The 13238-nt window shown below is 48.8% G+C and overlaps 1 long non-coding RNA gene across 7 annotated transcripts in view; it reads right to left on the minus strand.

The window, feature by feature from the left end:
• The window catches only part of LOC117883925, a 241371-nt gene that overhangs the window by 227165 nt on the left and 968 nt on the right, over positions 1 to 13238 (minus strand). For 5 of the 7 annotated variants that reach the window (XR_004647441.1, XR_004647439.1, XR_004647443.1 and 2 more), the window contains exons 3-4: positions 12266 to 12329; positions 1634 to 1829 (exon numbers count right to left, since the gene is read on the minus strand). This is a non-coding gene — a long non-coding RNA (uncharacterized LOC117883925). The remainder of the gene's footprint in view (positions 1 to 1633; positions 1830 to 12265; positions 12330 to 13238) is intronic. The other 2 variants (XR_004647440.1, XR_004647438.1) reach the window with 1 other exon arrangement.

Raw genomic sequence — 13238 nt, forward strand, 5'->3', positions numbered from 1 at the left:
TAAAATAAGTAGGTTTCCAAAGACATAACTGGGAGCTGAGCATTTTACTGCCATGTGTGCCTTGAAACATTCCTCCGCTCCAATATTTCTTTTGTTTCAATTTTTATCACAAAATGAAAGTTCATTGTGGATTGTTTGAGTTCACTTTACACAAACCTTCTCTCTTATATCCCAAGGAAAGGGACGCTTACACCTCTTCAAATAATTTAAATCTAAGAGATTATATTAGGAATAAGACTAACAATCAATTAAGATACTTGCACTTAAGAAATTATCTTCAGCAATGTTCACTTCACACATAATCACAAACCAAGTTTGCTTTGGTCCCAGATACCACCGAAAGAAAAAGACTCCAGAAATGTGGTTTAATTAGGCTGCAAATGTATTAAGTAGCACATCTGGGAACTATCCCACAAGAATTCATCCAGTGCACATCATCCTTCCTTGGTAATCCATTTCACCATTCCAGCTGCTAACCCAGTACTTTCAATGTGAACCCCACAGCCCTTCCCTTATACAAGAGTTGAGGGGGTTGTCTCCTGACCCCCACCCACCTCACTGTAACAGATATTAGGATCCTCACACCATTCCCCACCTCCATTATGAGCTGTCCTCTCCTAATCCAAGGTCAGGGAGCTGGGCCCTTATGGAACCATCATCTGAACTAGGCACCTGCCAAGCTGTGACAAAAACCTAATCTACCCACCAGGTCCCTAGGCTGCTGAGAGGAAAGCGAAAAACCCACAATGCCCAAGCCAGTCTGGCGGAGGGAAAAATTCCTTCTCAGCTTCAAAAAGGCAACTAACATGATGCCCCCAGCAAGGCCCCATGTCCCCCTCACTCTAATACCAAAGGGAAGGTGGAGGGTGGGCATGGTTGTCTTCCAGACATAGAAGGTGCCTGCAGGTGCCAGAGCCCCCTTCTCCCCTCCTTAAATCCAAGAGGAGGCTGAGTATCCACCAGGAGAGGAGCAAAGGGTGCAATCCTTAGATGGGCCAAAGGTTTTTCTTCCATTTCTGGCCAGATGAAGCCTCCCCACTTCTGGGACTGTGAGGGGGAAATTTCCATGAGCATGTCCCAATGCACACAGTGAATATAACAATTAAGATCGAGACTAGAACTATTGCACTGAAAGCTGAAGACATGTAGAAATGCAAGGGCACTCTTCCAGATTGAGGCAGAGTGACAAAACCCAAAGTATACAGATGGTATTGCTGCAATGCACTGTATTTTATCAATCGATTTCTAAAACAGAAAGACTCCCCAAACCAACAGAACCTATTACTGTACACTTTGTTTCACTGGATAACATCAGCACGTACTGGGTACTTGGTAATTTATTAGAGGGATAAAACGATCAGTGAGTTTTCTCCGGAGATCCCTGTCAATAATTATTGTTATTCTAACGGTAATTCATAACTGTATGAAAACATGAAGAGATTAAAACATTGGCGAACAACTGGTGTTATTTACATATAGATGTTTTTGAGTTCAGATGATTTTATCTCCTGAGCTATCACAACAGACATTGCAGATGATAAGCGATTGTTATAATATTCTGCACTTTATCTATCTGGAATAGAAGTCTCAGTACACTTGCAAAGTCAAGGTCAACTGAAAGTTACACACAAACCTGGCTATCTTGTACTGGGCTAATCTTCAGATAGAAAAATTCATACCAATAAACCCAGCAAGCTCATAACAGATGCAGTGGCTCCCAGCTGGTGCTACCACAGACTTCTCACATCAGTGATGACACTAGAGTAATACAAGGAAATGCTGCCTGATTGTGGAGAAAGTCAAAGCACAGACAGGACATGATCTTCGAGCTGGAAGAAAAAAAAAAGAAGAGAATGTAAAGAAGAGAGAGTGGGGAGGACTGCAGAAGAGAGAAAAAAATTAAAGGGGCAGGCTTGATCATCTTGTGGTTAAGGTACTAACTCACTAACTCATAAATTAGTAATACGAAATGGGTCTCTCACTGAACTAGCCAACTTCCACTGCTCAGAACTCATGGCACGTTCTATGAAAACAGTTGAGATCCATCTATACCTCCTGACATCCATGGATCCTAATGTTATTGAGAAAGGATAAGTAGGAAGTCACAATTTACCTTCTCTATTTCATTCCATTTCCCCACCACTAACATCTCTATCAAATCCTCTTTTATACTACAAACTTCAGCAGGCAAAAGATTTATACGATCTGAAGAGAAACCAGAGTCAGTCAGAGATGCGATGAGGTGAGCTCCCTGACTGCAAAAAGCACAGTTATAGCTTGTTTCATTCAGGGTGGGCAGACAGAGAAGGTATAAGCTATACTGGCAAAAACACAGTTAGGAACACTTTGCAGTACTGTATGCCAGTTACAGCTTTATTGGTAAAGCACTACTAGTGAACACCTGTCCCAGTCTTTTCAATCTCTCCAACAGAAAGTGCTATGCTGGAAGGTGTTAATGGCTTCCATCTAGCAGGTCCTAGATCTACAGATAACCAGAGACCTTCTAAGGTTGATGGGTGTGTTAACAACCCCTTTTTCAGGTTAAATGAAAGGAGTCCCTTTATGGAGTGAAATAACTGGAGACAATAGAAGCTATTGTTCAAGATATGGGCCTCATGGCAAAGCCTGAGCAGGGACAAAGCATGTGGGTTGAAAAGTTTCCCTGGGATTGGATGCAAATGCAGGACTTATGTGATTGTTTGGCAAACTGTGTGTATTGGAGGAAAAGTCCAGAAAGCCAGCAGATGAGAGAAGCAGTCTTGAGCAAGGCCCTGAGATAGGGTTGCCAACCCTCCAGGATCGTCCTGGAGTCTCCAGGAATTAAAGATTAAACTTTAATTAAAGAGTATATTATGTGATGAAACCTCCAGGAATACATCCAACCAAAACTGGCAACCCCATCCTGAGAGAAAGCCGAGAGACAGAGCTCCTTGAGTCACAGGACCGGTTGGAAAGTCAGGCTTAGAAATTGTGAGCAAGGAAAAGGCCTGGTGTTTGTTTCTACTGCATTGAGAGAAACAGATCTTTATGCATATTCTTTGTAAAATAATCAGGAGATAGATAGAAAGAAAAGGATGACCAGAACTGAACACAGAATTCCAGGTGAGGGCATACCATTGACGTATGTAATGGCGTTATAATAGTCTCACTACAGTAACTCCTCACTTAAAGTCGTCCCAGTTAACATTGTTTCGTTGTTACATTGCTGATCAATTAGGGAACATGCTCGTTTAAAGTTGTGCAATGCTCCCTTCTAACGTCGTTTGGTAGCCACCTGCTTTGTCCACTGCTTGCAGGAAGAGCAGCCCGTTGCAGCTAGCTGGTGGGGGCTTGGAACCAGCCCCCCTATCAATCAGCTCCCCGCTCCCCTAAGTTCCCTGTGCAGCAGCTGCCCAGCAGGCTAGCAATTGCAGCTGTCCCTCCCCCCACTGCCATGTGCTGCTCCTGCCCTCTGTCTTGGAGCTGCTCCCCGAGACTCCTGCTAGCTGTGCGGGGGGGGAGGGAGAGGAGAAAGAGGGGGGCTAATGTAGGGTTACCATACGTCCGGATTTTCCCGGACATGTCCAGCTTTTGGGGGCTCAAATCCCCGTCCGGGGGGAAATCCCCAAAAGCCGGACATGTCCGGGAACATCGGGAGGGACGGAGGGCTCGGCGATGCTCGGCCAGGGCCTCTGGGGCTGGGGTCGGCGGTGCGGGGCCGGGCCGGGGCCAGTGGTGCTCGGCAGGAGCCGGGGGTGCGGGGCCGGGGCGGTGCCGAGCGGGGGTCGCGGTGCCGTGCCGGGAGCCGGGCACGCGGCCGGGCCAGGAGCCGGGGTTGCGTACCGGGCCGGGGGCCGGGCCGGGATTGCGGGGCCGGGCCGGGAGCCGGGGCCGGGGGCGCGGTGCCGAGCTGGGCCGGGCCGGGAGCCGGGGTCGCAGTACCGGGCTGGGAGCCGGGAGCACGGTGCCGGGCCGGGGTCGCAGTGCTGGGCCGGGGCCGGGCCGGGAGCCGGGGGCGCGGGGCCGGGCCGGGGTCGCAGTGCTGGTCCGGGGTCCGGGGTCGCGGGGCCGGGCCGGGGTCGCAGGGCCGGGCCGGGCTGTGCCGGGAGCCGGGCCCGCGGGAGGAGTAGGGGGCGGAGCTTTCAGGGGAGGGGGCAGAGTTGGGGCGGGGCTGAGGGTGGGGAAGGGGCGGGGTTGGGGCGGGGCCGGGTCCCCATAGAGTGTCCTCCTTTTTAAAAACTAAAAGATGGTAACCCTAGCTAATGTCAGGGTGTCCCCCTCCCCCCTGCTCCTGCACCCTGCTTACCCCATCTTCCATAGAGTGGGGGGACACGACAGGGCTCAGGATAGAGGTAGCTTGCTGGCAGCAGCAGCTCTGGTCTCAGCAAGCTGATCTAATTAACAAGGCAGTATACTTAAAGGGGAAATGCGTGTCTCTTTCACACACACACACACACACACACACACACTGTCTGCGATGCTCTCTCCCCTCCCTCCTTTCCTGCTGCCTTGTAGAGTGTGAGAGTTAACCGTTGAGGGCTCAGCCAATTGCTAGTTCATCATTTAGCAGTAAGGCATTCCCTGGAAAATATCCCACCCTGTCTCCTCCACCTCAACCAAACTTCACAATCATCATCACTGTGTACCAGTATTAAATTGTTTGTTTAAAACTTATACTGTGTCTGTGTATATATATAATATAGTCTTTTGTCTGGTGAAAAAAAAATTCCCTGGAACCTAACTCCCTCATTTACATTAATTCTTATGGGGAAACTGGATTCACTTGACATCGTTTCGCTTAAAGTCGCATTTTTCAGGAACGTAACTACAACGTTAAGTGAGGAGTTACTGTATTTTCTGCTCCATTCCTTTATACATTCTAAGATTTTGTTTGCTTTTTTGACCACCACATATGCACATGCCCGATTTGGACATTCATGTGCCTGTCCAGAATACTTGGGGAAACTATAGTATTTAGCATGAGAACAGCAAGAAGGGGTTAGAATCACACAGGCTTGATACCCTTCCTTCAGTTCCATAGCTTTCCCTGTTGTTGTCAGGCCCTTCATTTTGTATAGTTTTCTCTGCCAGAGCCTTTCAGAGCTATTTGTTTCAGAAAAATATTCAACCACTGTGCATTTTGGGGAGAAATCCAGTAATGCCAACCCCAGAGGTTCACAAATTATGAGTCAGGCCCTCCAAAATCATGAGATTGGCTTAAAAATCATGAGGGTTTTTTTTAATAATTAATTTTGGATCTTTGTATTTGCCTCTTGGTGCTGGAGCCTTTAGGGTTCATGTTCTCAAGCTTTTCTCCACAACCAGGAGGGCTAGAAATCTATTTTTTTTAAATGAAAGCTGAGATTTTCATGTAATTACATATGTCTTGGAGCTGGACATTTCAGAAAAATGGCAAACATCGTGAGAATTGGCAACATTCAAATCCTTCGTTATGAGGGAAAATGTTAAAAAGATATCACCAGTCTATCAGCTTCCAGGTGGTGAGCCATGCAATATTGACAAGGAGGAATATTTTGTCAGACCATGGTGGCATATTTATCTTTTAAACTAAGGATAATATAGTTACACTGAAGAGACTTATTTTAACTCTGAAATGCAGCAGAGTATCTATCTAGGTGCTTAGGCAGTCCTCATTACAATATTATCAGAGTACCTAAGGGTAACAGAGACTGAGAATTTATTCTGCGAAAGCTATTTTTAGAGACTAGTATTTTAAATAGATAATTACCCTAAGCAGGAAAGGGATTATCTAAATAGCATGCATGAGCACAGAACTGGGAAAATGTGAACTGAATAGCCTGAGTCTCTCTAGCACTGACTCCTGTTGCAGCCACTTCACCTTTCCTCCTCCGCTTTTCCTTCTGTAAAAATGGGGCTAATACTGCAGTGCTGGGAGGGTTCAGTTTTGACGGTAAATGCTACACATTCTTTAGAATTTTTTTGTTAAAACAATGCAGGATGAGAGTGTGGTTAGCTCATCACAATAGCATGACTCCAGGGAAGAGACTACATAAACATGAATGGGAGAGCTGAACAGGCATTTAGGAGTCTGCAAAGTGCACAGTTTCCACTCTATCTCCAATTTCAGGGCCCTAAAATATCATTTAATCTCCGTTTTAATTTTAAAAGAATGTATGAGTTTCTAGTTCTTTTGCTTGCAATAACAACTGTGAAATCGTAAACTGAAAGAGAAACATTTATGATCAGAGCCTGCAGCCCTCAAGCGGCACTTCGTTTGGACAGAGAAAATTCACTGTGATGGAGCAGCAGACTGGTCAGATGCTATTGATCATTAGGCCAGCCCACAGTCTATGCTAGTGAAATAACAAGTCTGGAGGATTTTCCTAGGCAAGTTTTCATAAGTACATGATAAAGAATGGTTACTCACCTTCTCGTAACTGTTGTTCTTCGAGATGTGTTGCTCATATCCATTCCAATTAGGTGTGTGCGCACTGCGTGCATAGTCGTTGGAAAGTTTTTCCTCTAGCAGCACCTGTCAGGTTGGCTGTGGAGCCCCCTGGAGCAGCGCCTCTCTAGTGCTCTATATATGATCCTGCCGACCCAGCGCCTCCTCAGTTCCTTCTTACTCCAACTGAGGGGAAGCTGGGTGGGTTTGGAATGGATATGAGCAACACATCTCAAAGAACAGTTATGAGAAGGTGAGTAACCGTTCTTTCTTCTTCGAGTGATTGCTCATATTGATTCCAATTTGTGACACCCCAAGCCTTACCTAGGCGGTGGGGTCGGAGTTATGGAAGTGCGACTGAAGCACTGCTCTGCCAAAAGCTGCATCATCTCTAGCATGCTGAACAATGGGGTAATGAGAGGGGAATGTATGTATATATGTTGCTGCCCTGCAGTTTTCTTGGATCAGGACTTGGGCCAGGAATGCCGCCAATGAGGCTTGTGTCCTTGTGGAGTGTGTCGTAAGTGTCAGAGCTGGGATCTGACCAACTCGTAGCATGTGCAGATGCAGGACATGATCCAGGAAGGTATTCTTTGTGATGATACCAGGAGTCCTTTCATCCAGTCTGCCACTGCTACGAATACCTGGTTCAACTTTCTAAATGGTTTAGTGCATTCGATATAGAAAGCTAGCGCCCGCCGAACATCCAGAGAGTGCAGCATCTGCTCGTGGTTCCTGGCATGAGGCTTAGGATAGAAAACAGGCAGGAATATGTCTTGACTCATATGAAAAAGTGACACAACCTTAGGAAGAAAGGCCGGGTGAGGCCTAAAATGCACCTTATCCTTGTGGAAGACGGGTGTAAGGTGGGTCAGAGGTGATGGCTTTAACTCAGACACCCTCCTTGCTGAGGTAATGGTGACCAGAAAAGCTACCTTGCACGATAGATAGAGAGGGGAGCAAGTTGCTAGTGGTTCAAATGGTGGCCCTACTAGTTTGGAGAGGACCAAGTTAAGGTCCCACGTAGGAACTGGCTGTCTAATCTGTGAATGTAGCTGTTCCAGGCCCTTGAGAAAACATCCCACCATGCGGCTGGCAAATACAGAGCATCCAGACACACCTGGGTGCAAGGACGAGAGACCAGCAAGGTGTACCTTGATGGATGATGCTGCCAGGAATTGTTGTTTTAGGTGTAGGAGGTACTCTAGGATGAGTGGTATAGACACCTGGAATGGAGGTGTGTGACACTGGGCACACTAACAAGTGAACCTTTTCCACTTAGCTAGATAAGTGGCCCTGGTGGATGGTTTCCTGCTGCCAAGTAGGACTTCCCTTACAGATTCTGAGCACAAAAGTTACGGTTTAACGATGAAGCTTCCAAACCATGAGCTGGAGGGACTTGAGGTCTGGTTGGAGCAGGCGACCGTGGTCTTGAGTGATCAGGTCGCGGTAGAGTGGCAACGCAACCGGGGCAACCACTGACAGTTCCAAGAGCGTGGCAAAACTCCCAGAGCCTGAGGGCTTCTTGACACAGGGGGGAGGAACAGGCTCAACCCTGCTTGTTGATGTAAAACATGGCAGGGGTGTTGTCCGTCCTCACTGCCACACACTGGCCTTGGAGCCGGGCCCGAAAAGTTTGGCATGCTAGACGTACCGCCCTGAGCTCCTTGATGTTGATATGAGGGGAGAGCTTGTCTTGAGACCATAGGCCCTGCGTTTCTAGATCTCCCAAATGCATGCCCCAACCCACAGCTGACGCGTACGTTACCAGGGACAAGGAGGGCTGGGGGCTGTTGAAGTGGACACCTTCGCACACCCTCCGAGGGTCAAGCCACCACTGGAGGGACTCGAGTATGTGTTCTGGTACCGTCATGATTATGTCCAGGTTGTGGTGTCCCGGGCGATAGGCTTACGCAAGCCATGCTTGCAGCAGTCTGAGCCTCAGCCTGGCATGACAGACCACATAAGTGCAGGCTGCCATGTGGCCAAGGAGACGTAGACAACCCTTTGCAGTAGTAGTCGGGAATTGCCCGAGGCCTTGAATGATGTTCAACGTGGCTTGGAATCGTGTGTCCGGCAAAAATGCTCTTGCCTGCACAAAGTCCAGCACCGCTCCGATGAACTCTATTCTCTGGGTCGGAGGAGACAAGGTTGACTTGTTCACATTGAGGAGGAGGCCCAGTCTCTTGAAAGCGAATTGGAGGAACCAAACCTGAGATTCCACCTGCTCCCTGCTGCGCCCTCCGGAGCAGCCAGTTATCGAGGTAGGGCTATACCTGCACCTGTCTCTTGCAGAGGAAGGCTGCTACGACTGACATGCACTTGGTGAACACTCAGGGGGCCGTTGAGAGACCAAATGGGAGAATAGTGTTTGTGGTTGACCACAAACCTTAGAAATCACCTGGCACAGGCTAAATGGCGATGTGAAAGTACGTCTCTGATGTCGAGGGCGGCATTCCAGTCTCCCAAATCCAGGGAAGGGATAATCGTGCTCAGGGAGACCATATGGAACTTCAGCTTCACCATGAATTTGTTGAGTCCTCGCAGGTCTAGAATGGGTCGGAGACCCCCCTTTGCCTTGGGGATTAGGAAATAGTGGGAGTAGAATCCCTTGCCCCTTAGCTCCTGAAGAATCTCCTCCACTGCTCCTATGGCGAGGAGCGCCTGCACCTCCTGGATAAGGAGCTGCTCGTGAGAGGGGTCCCTGAAGAGGGACGGGGAAGAGGGGTGGGAGGGAAGGGAGGACCAGAATTGGAGAGAATATCCCACTTCTACCGTGCGAAGAACCCAGCAGTCCCATGTTATTTGGGACCAAGCACAATAGAAATGGGATAGACGGTTCAGAAAACACAGGAAAAGAACTGGTGCTAAGACAGGTGCGCCATCCTCGGGCACACCTTCAAAATAACTGCTTTGAGCCTGACAAAGGTTTAGTCGGGCCCTGGCCCTGTCCAGACAGAGGGTGGGAGGGCTTGCGCCTGCCATTTCTGCCCCTGCATCTGTAGGGATCCTGCCTCGGCTGAGGATATGACTGTTGTTTCTGTGGTTGGGGCTTAAAGGGCTCTCTTTGGGTTGCCAGGGTGTGCATACCCAAGATTTCATTGTAGCCCTGGAATCCTTTAGGCTATGCACCCTGGAGTCCATCTGTTCAGCAAACGGACCCACCCCATCGAAAGGCAGGTCCTGCATAGTTTGTTGAGCCTTGGGTGGAAGCCCCGAGGCCTGCAGCCATGAGCTACGCCTCATGGCGATTCCTGAGGACAAGGTGCGTGCCGCTGAGTACGCAGCATCCAGTGAGGCCTGTAAAGAGGTCCTTACCACTGCCTTGCCCTCCTCAAGAATAGCCCCAAACTCCTCTTTGGACTCTGCAATTCCTTAAACTTCAGCATCGAGTTCCAGGAGTTAAAGTTCTATCTGTGATAGGCAATCCTGAGTTGTAAGCCCTCTGTGGAGTAAACTTTGCGTCCGAATAAATCCAGGTACTTGGCATCCTTGGACTTAGGTGCTGGGGCTTGCTGTCCCTGTCTCTCCTTCTCATTCACTGTAGCTACCACTAGGGAACAGGGCTGTGGGTGTGCGAAGAGGTATTTGTACCTCTTTGAGGGTACAAAATATTTCCTCTCCACCCCCTTGGCAGTGGGAGGGATGGAGGCCGGGGTATGAGAAATGGTCTTTGCATTGGCCTGGATAGTTTTGATGAGTGGTAGAGCCACCCTAGATGGTCCCTCCGGCTCCGGTGCCAGAATATCCACCATAGGGTCCTTGGACTCTAGCACCTCCTCGGCCTGCAGGTTCATATTTCATGCCACCCCAAGTAGGAGTTCCTGGTGGGCACAGCTATGGGGGAGGCCCGGAGGTGGAGGTGCCCGCCACAGCCTCATCCAGGGAGGAAGACAAGGAGGCTAAGTAGGAACTGGGTCCTCCTGACCGTCTGGTCCTCTGGTGTCCTGCCTCTAATCCGGGGTCAGCCACCCCAGGGTCAGGCTCAGGAACAGGGGTAGGTTCTGGAGAAGGTGGTAGGACTGGTAACTTCTCCGCATCCCTTGGGGTGGGACGACTGGCCGCTCCATCCGGGACCCTCGTCTCGGTCACCACCAAACAGGAATCCTTGGACTTGGTGCCCTGGGCCTGGTGGTACACTCAAGGGGTCCAAAACGGCCACAGCACTGGCCCCTGCCTCTGTGTGGGCCATGGTGCCACACCCATTTCTGGTCTGCTCCGTGTCAACTTGTATCGGGCCCGTTCCAAATATTTAGACCCCATCTCCGAGCCTGAAGACAGGGACCTAGACCGCGAAAGCCCAGGCAGTGCCGAGCGCTGTTAGGCCAGGGAGCAATGCCGCGAGGCTGGAGAGTGGTGCCACGAGCAGGGTCTGCGCGATGACATGGAATGGTGCCAAGACGGACTGTGCCAGGACCGGGACCTGCTGCACAACGGTGATCGACGCTGCCAACGGAATTGCTGGCGGGACCTGGATCAGTGCCGCAAGTCAGACTGGCGCCGCGAGTACGACTGGTGCCGTGAGTGTGATCGGCACTGGGACTCTGAGTGGCACCAGGCCTCTGAGTAGAATCTTGCCTCTGGTGGTAGCACCGAGAGGCGAAGCACTGCCGGTTTTCCACGGAACGGTGCCGAACGCTGTGGTATCGGAGGCTTGGCGCAAAGTCCCAGGGACCGTGGTGCCGTCATATCTATGAGGTCTCTCACAACCTCAAATGTGTCTGGGATGGAAGGCAGTTGCACCTCCTCCATTACCTGACAACATGAGTCCAATTGCACCAGACTCAACGGCCCTACTTGCGGGACCAAAGTCAATGGTGCCGGCTCCAAAGTTTTCGGCACTGTGGGCTCCTCCCTGGGATGCACCCCATTGGACGGTTCAGAGGAGGTGGGACCCGAAGTCGAGATTTCCAGTACCTTGTTTCCAGTACCACTTCCGCCCCAGGGAATGGGAACGGTGCCAAGTCGTCTCCGACTGTTTCTGCACTGGAGAGCGGCGGTGCCGCGGGTCTCGTCCAGATTCCTTCCGTGGTGCTGTCTCCGTTACCACTGCCAGGGCACTACACACCGATGCACTCGGTCCTGGGTCCTGCTGCGCCGATGCTGATTGTGGTCTAAATGCCGCCTCCATAAGGAATTGCTTCAGTCTAAAGTCCCACTCCTTTTTCTTTCTCGGGCGAAACCCGTTGCAAATCCTGCACTTATCCGCCTGATGCATTTCCCCCAGACACTTTAAGCAAGCATCGTGGGAGTCGCCCGTTGGCATAGGCTTGTTGCAGGACTTGCAGGGTTTGAACCTGTAGGACTTAGGTATGCCCTGAGTCCCCAGGAAGAACACAGTCAGGTTGGAGGGGAATCCCCATCTCCCCCAACAGCGAACTATTAACACTACACTAACTAATAACTAACTAAACTTACTATGGAAGACAAACACTAACATAGATAGAAGCTAGGGAAACATGGAGAGCTTGCTGAGCAAGACGCCACAGTTCCAACAACTGTCACTGGTGGCAAGAAGGCACCGGGTTGGCAGGGTCATATATAGAGCACTATGGAGGCGCCATTCCAGGGAGCTACACAGCCAACCCGACAGGTGCTGCTAGGGGAAAAACTTTCCAACGACTATGCACACGGCATGCACTCACCTAATTGGAATCGATATGAGCAATCGCTCTAAGAAGAATTGCTGTTCTGTTCCAGTTAGAGCACACATTTCAATCAGAGCTGCAAATGTCATTTCAACCAATAAAAGACAAATACCATAAAAAAATGGAATTGAAAAGATCCTCTTTAAACACACTGGATACTAGAAAGCTGTATTACAGTATTCATTGTGTAATGGGTGAGCAATCAGCTTACCTTTATGGAAGAGATCCAGGGGATAGTGCTAGAGACCTTGTGTAGGAAGACCCCCTTTATTGACCTACATAGAGGAAGCAGGAAATTAGATAATTTAAACAGTGACTAGAAAGAGTTCCAGTTCCAGAAAGTCCTCCTCTGTTTGTCTCTAGTAAAAATGCACCCATAGTGAAAAACAGGAATCAGAAGAATATGGATTTAAGTTTCCTTATAGATAAATCTATCCGGGCCAAGATGATTTGCATCTCCACCCCCTGGTTTTCTCTCTTTATGTCAGAGAAACAATGTAAAGCTTTTACCAAGATTTTCAAAAGTAGCTAGTAATCTTGGGTTCCCAACTTGACACACCTTAGAGTGGCTGATTTTCAGAAGACACTGAGCACCCACCCTTTAAAATGTCTCAGGTTAAGCACCCAATCTCACAAGCCACTTTTGAAACCTTGGCCCTTATAACTTATACTATTCTGGGAGAGAACAATCACACTGTTTTTAATATTGAGATAAAGAGGTGCTGGAGATTGATATAGTTATTATGGATGACTGGGCAGGTTCAGAATAGTTTTTTTTAATTGCCAGTCTCTACCCTGTCCTAATGATGTTTTGTAGACACAATCTCTTTTATTATAAAAAGGAAAAAAAATTAACCCTGCCACACTTTTGCAGTGGAGTTACTAAACCCCATCACATCTTATTCATACTATACGGTGGTCGATCATGCATTAGCTAAAACAGCATGGGAATAAGGAGCAATACACTTAAAGGATTAGGATGCAATGAAGCAAAAATAATGTTTTTCAATTTGCAAGAGAAATAAGCCCAAATATCTAAATGTGAGTGAGCATTAGCCCTGCTCCTAAGAAATGGCCAGTTACAATATTGGCACTTTACAATGTCATTTCACATAATTGGACAGTAAACATTTATGGACACTAAGTTTAGAAATTGATTTGATAGAAACCTAATTCAGCTTTTC

The sequence above is a fragment of the Trachemys scripta genome, chromosome 10 (genome assembly GCF_013100865.1).
Source record: "Trachemys scripta elegans isolate TJP31775 chromosome 10, CAS_Tse_1.0, whole genome shotgun sequence".
NCBI classification, from domain to species: domain Eukaryota; kingdom Metazoa; phylum Chordata; order Testudines; family Emydidae; genus Trachemys; species Trachemys scripta.